Here is an 8,939-nt window from a genome sequence, read left to right on the forward strand (position 1 = left end):
CCTTAGGTCTTGATTCTATAGATATCACCCCCAAAATTGGCACCAACTAGTGTGAAACTAATCCCCCCCTTTTTCAAAACTAGCATGGTTTTTAGTGCCAGCCACGTTGGAGCTGTTACCGCTGTGCTATGGTTTTGTAAAGGGCGGGGGTAAATTTGATGCTATAAAAATTGGGTACATTGTATGGAATTGTGCTTTCAATTAACTACCAAGAATACACGAAGATCATGCTGGTTTTCATTTCCTTCAGCAACAGCATGCTGTAATAAGAGATTTGGGGGGGAAACTCTGGCATTTCAGGCTGGTACAATGAATTCTTATTGGAATGCTCTTATCGCTCAAACTCAACTTTTTTTCGAAAACTTTTTAAAACATATGTGTTTGAAAAATTGTTGACTTAATTGTATTTTTTATCTTTTATGATATATTTGAGCATGATTCCTATTTATTATACTTTTACTTCTACTTATTTGGAAGCGCCTTTGAGATTAATTCATTTTGATTCTGATTTTGAATTAATTGTAAACCGTATTTTTTGTGAGAAACCATTTGACGATTATTGTAATTCGCTTTATGTCCAGATTTTTCTTATTGTAAACCACCTCAAACTGAAGGTTTGGCGGTATATAAAAATAAATTATTATTATTAACTACAATTATAGCCTATTATGAGGTGTTAATTCCCAGTTATTAGAGTCAATATAGCTTATCATACAATTAAAATGGGTGCCTATATCAGCTAAGTATGCAGATGTAGACAGAATTTGGGGCTTGGTGCATAAATGCTCACATTCTCTACATTATGGAAGAAACAGTGGAGGGAACCACACTCTACAAAATATCTGGTGCTCCAAAAATAAAAATCCACACAGTAAATCTGAGTCGCGTTTGACTTCCCAATATTGAAGATATGTTAGCATGACCACTCCATGCTCAATAAGCTTTCATAGCGTTAAGCTTTAGAGGGCAAATTGTATAAGAAGCGCCCAAAAGGTAGGCACCAAATTAGTTACCATTCAGCACGATTCAAGTAAAATTGGGCACTGTTTAGTGAATCTCGCTGAGCGGCACCTATTTTGGAGGCACCCAATAAATAGGCCAGCTCTAGGCACAATTAAAAGTTAGGCGACCATGTCAGCACTTAAGCGTACTTAACATAGAAACATAGAAATAGACAGCAGATAAGGGCCACGGCCCATCTAGTCTGCCCACCCCAATGACCCTCCCCTACCTTTCTCTGTGAATAGATCCCACGTGTCTATCCCATTTGGCCTTAAAATCAGGCACGCTGCTGGCCTCAATCACCTGAAGTGGAAGACTATTCCAGCGATCAACCACCCTTCCAGTGAAAAAGAATTTCCTGGTGTCCCCGTGCAGTTTCCCGCCCCTGATTTTCCACGGAGGCCCCCTTGTTGCCGCGGGACCCTTGAAAAAGAAGATATCTTCTTCCACCTGGATGCGGCCCGTGAGATACTTGAATGTCTCGATCATGTCACCCCTCTCTCTGCGTTCCTCGAGTGAGTATAGCTTTAATTTATCCAGCCGTTCCTCGTACGGGAGATCCTTGAGTCCCGAGACCATCCGGGTGGCCATTCTCTGGACCGACTCCAGTCTCAGCACCTCCTTACGGTAATGCGGCCTCCAGAATTGCACACAGTATTCCAGGTGGGGCCTCACCATGGATCTATACAATGGCATAATGACTTCAGGCTTACGGCTGACGAAACTCTTGCGTATGCAACCTATGATTTGCCTTGCCTTGGATGAAGCTTGCTCCACTTGATTGGTAGTCTTCATGTTCTCACTGACGATCACCCCTAAGTCTCGTTCTGCTTCAGTTCTTGTTAAGATCTCGCCATTAAGGGTGTAAGTCTTGCATGGATTTTGGCTGCCCAGGTGCATGACTTTGCATTTTTTGGCATTGAAGCTGAGTTGCCAGGACCTAGACCAGCGCTCCAGTAGGTCGTGCATCATGTTGTCGGACATTGAATTTATGTCTGTTGTGCTTTTGCCCACTACATTGCTTAGTTTGGCGTCATCGGCGAATAATGTTATTTTACCTCGCAGCCTAACATGAAGCCATGCCCACGCCTAACATGCGAAGCAACTATTTTTTTGAAGACCGTCTAAATTTTAAGAGGCGTCTTTTTACAGAATCGCTCTTTCTTGATAGGTGCCTAAGTTTCAATTAGTGTTGATTAAAAAGCATAATTGAGCTTGTTATTCAATTCAGATAGGCGCCTATCTAGTTGGGCGCCCCCAAAATAGGGGTCTAATAATAGGCGCTGGTTACAGAATTTGGGCCTAGGTGCTTTATCATCATAGGTCTTAGCTATAGTTTTATAAATATTATAATATTCTACTTATTACATTTCCACTTAGTTCTATCATCTTGATCACTTAGGTTATATCTGGGAAGATTTGCAGTCCAGCATGTTTTGCAAAAAGCTTTATCAAGGACACTCCCCAGTGCCAATCCGTCATCCAACTTCACTAATTTATTAGCCAAGAAGTCGGTGAAGGATTGGCACTGGGGAATGTCCTTGATAAAGCTTTACGCGAAACATGCTGGACTTCAAATCTTCTCAGATATAAACTAAGACCCTCTTTTATAAAGGCGCGCTAAGCGTTTTAGCACACGCTAGGTTGATGCATGTGCTAACTGCTAATGCGTCCATAGGATAATATGCACGCGTTAGCATTTAGCGTGTGATTAGCGCGCACTAAAAAGCTTAGCGCTCCTTTGTAAAAGAGGGGGTAAGTGGTCCTTTTTATTAAGATGCGCAAATTGATTTAGTATGTGCGCTAAATGCTAAAGCGCCCACAGAATTTAATGGATGCCTTAGCATTTAACGCGCGCTGATCTTTACACGTGCACTAAATCGTTTAGCGCACCTTAATAAAAGGACCTATAAGTTATCAAGATGATTATGAGAGCTAAATGAAAATTGTTATAATATTCTACTCATGAAATTTATAAAACTATAGCTAAGACCTATGACTCAAATTTACTGTGTGGATGTTTGATTGATCATTCCGAGTATAATGGTATTGAGCGAATTGCCATTATTGAGAATACCCAAAATAAAAATGGCATTTATTAAAAACAATATCTTCACAGGACTCAACACGGAGTATATCTGGCAATATCAATTGCTAAATGACCACACAATTTCCTCACAGGACACCATCATCAAACCTCAAACCTTTATGGTTTCTCCTAGATCTGACAAACTGTGCTATAAATTCCTATCAATCATTATTATTATTGTTAGGTTTTAAAATATATATATATATATATATATATATACCGCCTATCAAGGTGGTTTTACAATCAGATACTCAAGCATTTCTACAGATTGCAATCCAGAAATCCTACTTTTCTGAGTGAAACTGTCTTCAAATACTATCTCTTACTTCTTATCCCAGAATCAATAACAGCAAATATGTAAGAAAGGAAATAATTACCCTATATGGTGTTGCTGATATATTTTTCTCTCTGGAGGAGGATGCCACATGGATAAATTTATTCAATGAGTTTCTGATGTTCTGTTCCCCTTTACATTTCGAATGAGCAGAATTCATTCTCTGTGTATTTAAACTCTAAAATCACCCATGGGGCTGGGGCAACTTTGAAAATAGTGCCTGAGAAGTTCACACACAAGAGACTGGCTGCATTTTGTTTGATAGATAGTTAAGTTCTGATCTGTAATATATTTATTTTTCAAAGTATAAGACAGAGGATCAGGTGAGGAAAATATCCTTATTAAGCTCTTCAAAGCTTATGGAGGTCCCCAGCTAAATCACAAGAAATTTCTTCTGGCCACACGCTGTTTCCTAGCATATTATGGGGCTCATTTTCAAAAGAGAAATGCATCCAAAAAATGGCAGAAATCAGCACTTGGATGTATTAATCACTGAAATATCCATGTGTCAATTTTTGAAACTAATTTTTTTAGATGTCTTGCAGGGCATTCACACTCCAGTATGCCTAAATTACATTACATTACATTACATTAGGGATTTCTATTCCGCCTGTGCCTTGCGGTTCTAGGCGGAATAGAAATCCCTAATGTAATGTAAATGTTAAGAGAGTGTGTAAGAGGCATGATTTCGGCAAGCTCAGCACTTGGATGTCTTGCAGGGATAATCAAACCTTTTTCAAGAAGTGCAGAGTGACATTTACAAGTTTTAAAAGTGAATAAGAGCCAAAAGGGTACCCAAACTCTCAAAGTGGTCACTTACCCCCTTCCACCTCCCAAAGATGTAAATGAAACAGTACATACCTGTCTCTAGAACAGCAGAACCTGTATGGGAAAATATAATATAGCATGGCCTTTGGTATCTGGCCAATCGGAGTCTTAGGCCACTCCCAGTACATCCCAGAATGCACTGGAAAGGGGGACCTAAGACTCTGGTTGACCCCGGTGTTCAAAGCCCCTCCTATGGGAGGGAAAATAGGTGCCTGGGCCAATCATGGCCTTAGGCCCTTCCCTGGTGCATCCCAGGATGCATCAGGAAGGGGAAGGCCCACCATTGTGAAGAGGCAAGCCTGGTGGCTGGAGGAAGTAGGCATCCCTCTAACTTGCCATAATACAAAAGGTACAGGTGGGTGGGGGGGGTTTGGTGTTCCAGGGTAGGGGGTTTGAGTCTGAGGGATCATAGATTGGGGTCATGAGTTCGGGAGGAGGGTCTGCTGACATAAGGGACTGAGCATCCCTCCTGCCTATTACAGTTGGAGGGGTTTGTTTCAAGGGTTCTGGCAGGAGGGAGTGGACATCCCTCCTGCCAGGGGACTTCAAGGGGGTTTCAGGGATTGTACAGGAGAAATTGGTCATCCCTCCTAGCACGGATAGTCTGATGGGAATTTGGGGGGGGGGGGGGTGGCAGAAGGAATTGAGCATTGCTCCTGCTGCAGACAGTGTTGGGGGGGTTCAGAGGTGGTAGCATGAGGGTGTGGGCAACTCTCCTGCCAGCTGACTTGAGGTGCGGTTCAGGGGTTCCCTGCTATGGCCACTCAGCTGATCATGGCAGGGAGATTTCCTTGCCACCTCTATTTGAAATGTAGGCTAGGATTTTAATGGCCTACATTTCAGACATCTGTCACGGCTCTAGGAAGATACCTAGGGCTGCTTAAGCTCGCCCAAGGCCACTTTCAGATGAAATCACGCCCACATCCAGCCTTATGCAAGCTTAGGTGTTCCTAGGCATCTCCCTAGACCCACAAAAATGCCTGCAGTGTAGGCTACCTACTTCGGGCCACCTACTTCGGGTACCTTTATTCTAAAAACGTGCATCCCAATTGGTTGGTTAGACAGCAGAAGGACACCTACCGCTGCCAAAAATCAGGACGCCTTTTCTAGAATTTGCCCCCAAATAGACCTGTGTAGTGGTTTTGAAAATAGACGTTTCCCCGCCCCAAGTTTTGGACACCTTGCAGGATATGTCCAGAGCCAGACTTTGAGGCACTATCGAAAATGCCCCTCCACATCTTTTTATACAGTAGAAGAAAACTTCAGCAAACCAAGCAATGGCAATGCCTTTTTAATGAACCAACTTTATAGAAAATTTCTAAGCATGACATGCGTGTAAATCCAATTCATAATTAACACTGAGGGCTCCTTTTGCGAAGCTGCGCTAAGCGTTTTAGCGCACTCACCGGATTAGCGCATGCTCTAGCGCGCGCTAGCTGAAAATCTACCACCTGCTCAAAAGGAGGCGGTATCGGCGAGTGCCCATGGCAATTTAGCGCACGCTATTCCGCGTGTGAAGGCCCTAACGCGCCTTTGTAAAAGGAGCCCTAAGTGTTGATTAGCACACAATTATTGAGGCTAATAGGCTTGTTATTCAAATACATTTTTCACACAAATTGTTACAGTACAAGCAGATGTTCAATACAGTTGTTAGCAGATTGATGAATGGTATTTATTAACAGGATCTTTACTTGTGATTTGCTGATAAAATGAAATACTGAATAAAATGATAGATAAAGACAATACTATATATCCATCCACAACACCTATTAAGCATAAAAATCTCTAATTTTTCAGGTTGACAGGTCAAATAGCACTTGGTTATTCCTTGTTCCTTCCCAAAATGGCTCTACTCCGCCTGGCTAGAGGATTTAACTCATGACCTTCAAGAGCTGAGGCTGGAGATTTACATCTGAAGTTATGAGAGGTGCACAAATCTGGCTTATATCTCATAACACAAGAATGTGGAGGCATCTGATGACCTTGTTGTGTGGCAAGATTGAAACAAACAAAAGGATCTAGATTGTATAAGGTAGATTTGGTTTTAGAAAACTGTAACAAGACAAAAGCGTGCCGGACAAAGCCGCGCCAACATTTCGGCACAGACAATTGCACGCAAGACTCCAGCGCGCCGCTGTAAAAGTTAATTTTAAAGAGCTCCGACGGGGTGTGTGGGGGGGAACCCCCCCACTTTACTTAATACTGTTTGCGCTGCTGTTTGGGGGAAGTGGGGGGGTGTAACCCCCCCCCCACACACATTATACAGAAAACTTAACTTTTTCCTAAAAAATCAGGAAAAAGTAAAGTTTCCTCTATAATGGGGGGGTTCCAACCGCCCAACCCCCACAATGGCAGTGCGAACACTATTAAGTAAACTGGGGGGCTTCCCCCCACACACCCCCGTCAGAGCTCTTTAAAATTAACTTTTCCGGCGGCGCGCTACAGTCTTGCGCACAATTGTCTGGGCTCAAATGTCGGCACAGCTTTGTCCCGCATACGAATGGCTGTGAACCTTAGAAAACACATTGCTCCAATATGATGGAAAGGCAAGAACAGAACTACATAGGGCGCCTTTTACAAAGGTGCGCTAGCATTTTTAGCGCATGCACCGGATTAGTGTACGCTACCTAAAAAAAGCTATCGCCCATAGTATATTTATAGAATTCAGCTTACTAATGGGTTATTAAGCGAAGCCATCAGGCATGCTTTCCTAGGTTTAGTGCATGCCTAATACATGAGTGCTTCAAAATCAACTGATATATATTTCTTTCAAATATCCTCAGTCACTTTTGACAGACCTTGCGCTCTTTGGCTGTTTTCTTTTCCACTTTTGTCTCTTTTCTCTGCTCTTTCACTGGCTCTCTCTTTCATCGACAGTGGCATTTCCTCTTCAAAAGCCAACATCAACAGCATCTTTTGGTTCTTAAAATGCTTCTCTTCACTGTATTTCTAAAAGCAGTTTTTACTTGCTCATTTCGGAAAGTATAGATGAAGGGATTGAATAAAGGAGTAATCACAGTGTAAAACACAGACACTGTTTTATTCAGATCAAAAGACTGGTATGCTGTTGGACCTATATAAATAAGCATGCCAGAGCCAAAGAATAGTGAAACAATGATAAGGTGAGAAATGCAGGTTGAGAAAGCTTTTTGTGTGCCAGAGATAGAAGGGATTCTCAGTATAGTTGAGATGATATAAATGTATGATAAGAGTATTATCGTGCATGAGGTCAACAATACTGAAGAACCCACAGAAAATTCCACTATTTTGAGATGAGAAACATTTGTGCAGGATAATTTTATTAGAGGTGAAACATCACAAAAGAAATGATTGATTATGTTTGGGCCACAGAAATCTAATCTGGTAACCATTAAGACTGGTACGATGGGAATTAGGAAACCCAAAACCCAAGACCACAATGCTAGCTTGATACAAACTCCATTGCTCATTAAGGCTCCATAATGCAGTGGTTTGCAGATGGCCACAAACCGATCATAGGCCATCGCAGCTAGGAGGAAATCCTCAGTGCAACCCATAGAAAGAAAGAAATATAACTGTACCATGCAATCAGTGAAAGAAATGATTTTCTTTTCTATGAGAAACCCTTCAAGCATTTTAGGAACAATATTGGTTGTATAACAGATTTCCAAGAGAGCCAGGTTACTGAGGAAAAAGTACATAGGAGTATGGAGATGAGGTTCCATCTTAATGACTACAATGATGAGCGTGTTTCCAGATACCGTTATAATGTATATGATTAAAACATTAGGAAGACTAAATTATGCATCTGAAGGAGGCTTGGAAACCCCAAGAATGTAAATTCCCTTATAGACGTACCATTCCTTCTTCCTGTCATTTCCATTTGTAAACTGAAACAAAAAGAATAAATAAAATGTATCTAAATATATGTTGATGTATAAAGTTCTATGTACTGAATTTTTGAAGCAATCATTCAAGGCAACTGGCTAATCATAAAACGATAAATAGTAACATAAAATAGCAAGACCTATTAAAAATCACAACATAAATCCAATGCATACAACATAGGAACATAAGAATAGCCTAACTGGATCAGACCAATTGTCCATCTAGCCTAGTCCATCTTCACGGAGTCCAATCCTAGACTTTCTTTTACAAAGGCGTGCTAAGCATTTTAGCGCGTGATTATCATGTGCTAAATCAACGTGTGTGCTAAACGCTAACGCGTCCATAGCATAACATGCACACGTTTATCACGTGTTTATTGCGTGTTAATATTTAGCGTGCGCTAAAAAGCATAGCACACCTTTGTAAAAGCAGGGGCAAGTCACAAGTACCTGGCAAAATAAATCCCAAGGAGCCTGCAGTGATTCAGAAGAGCAGTCCATCTCCCTTCCGCTAGACACATCCACTAGTATTACTACTACTACGAGACATACATATAACTGCATATGCAGGTACCTTCTCTGTCCATAGCAGGCTCACAATCTACTCTCCCTTCCTCTTCTTTAGAGGTCCAATATACTTGGCCCACGCTTTCTTGAATTCAGATATAAATATGAATTTAAATGCCTTCACTGGTATTAAAATTATTACAGTCGCTTGGTAAAAGGTGCCCTCAGTTTGTAATTCATTTTTCTATCTTAATTTATACATGGGGATTTTAAAATTTTTGATTGGATGCTCCCAATTCCCATATTCATAATA

At 41.3% G+C, this 8,939-nt stretch overlaps 1 pseudogene; it reads right to left on the bottom strand.

Annotated features, from left to right (window-relative positions):
* Positions 1 to 7,156: 7,156 nt before the first annotated feature.
* LOC117349654 lies at positions 7,157 to 8,040 on the bottom strand (annotated as a pseudogene).
* Positions 8,041 to 8,939: the final 899 nt, after the last annotated feature.

This window comes from Geotrypetes seraphini, chromosome 16, assembly GCF_902459505.1.
Source record: "Geotrypetes seraphini chromosome 16, aGeoSer1.1, whole genome shotgun sequence".
Lineage (NCBI taxonomy): Eukaryota > Metazoa > Chordata > Amphibia > Gymnophiona > Dermophiidae > Geotrypetes > Geotrypetes seraphini.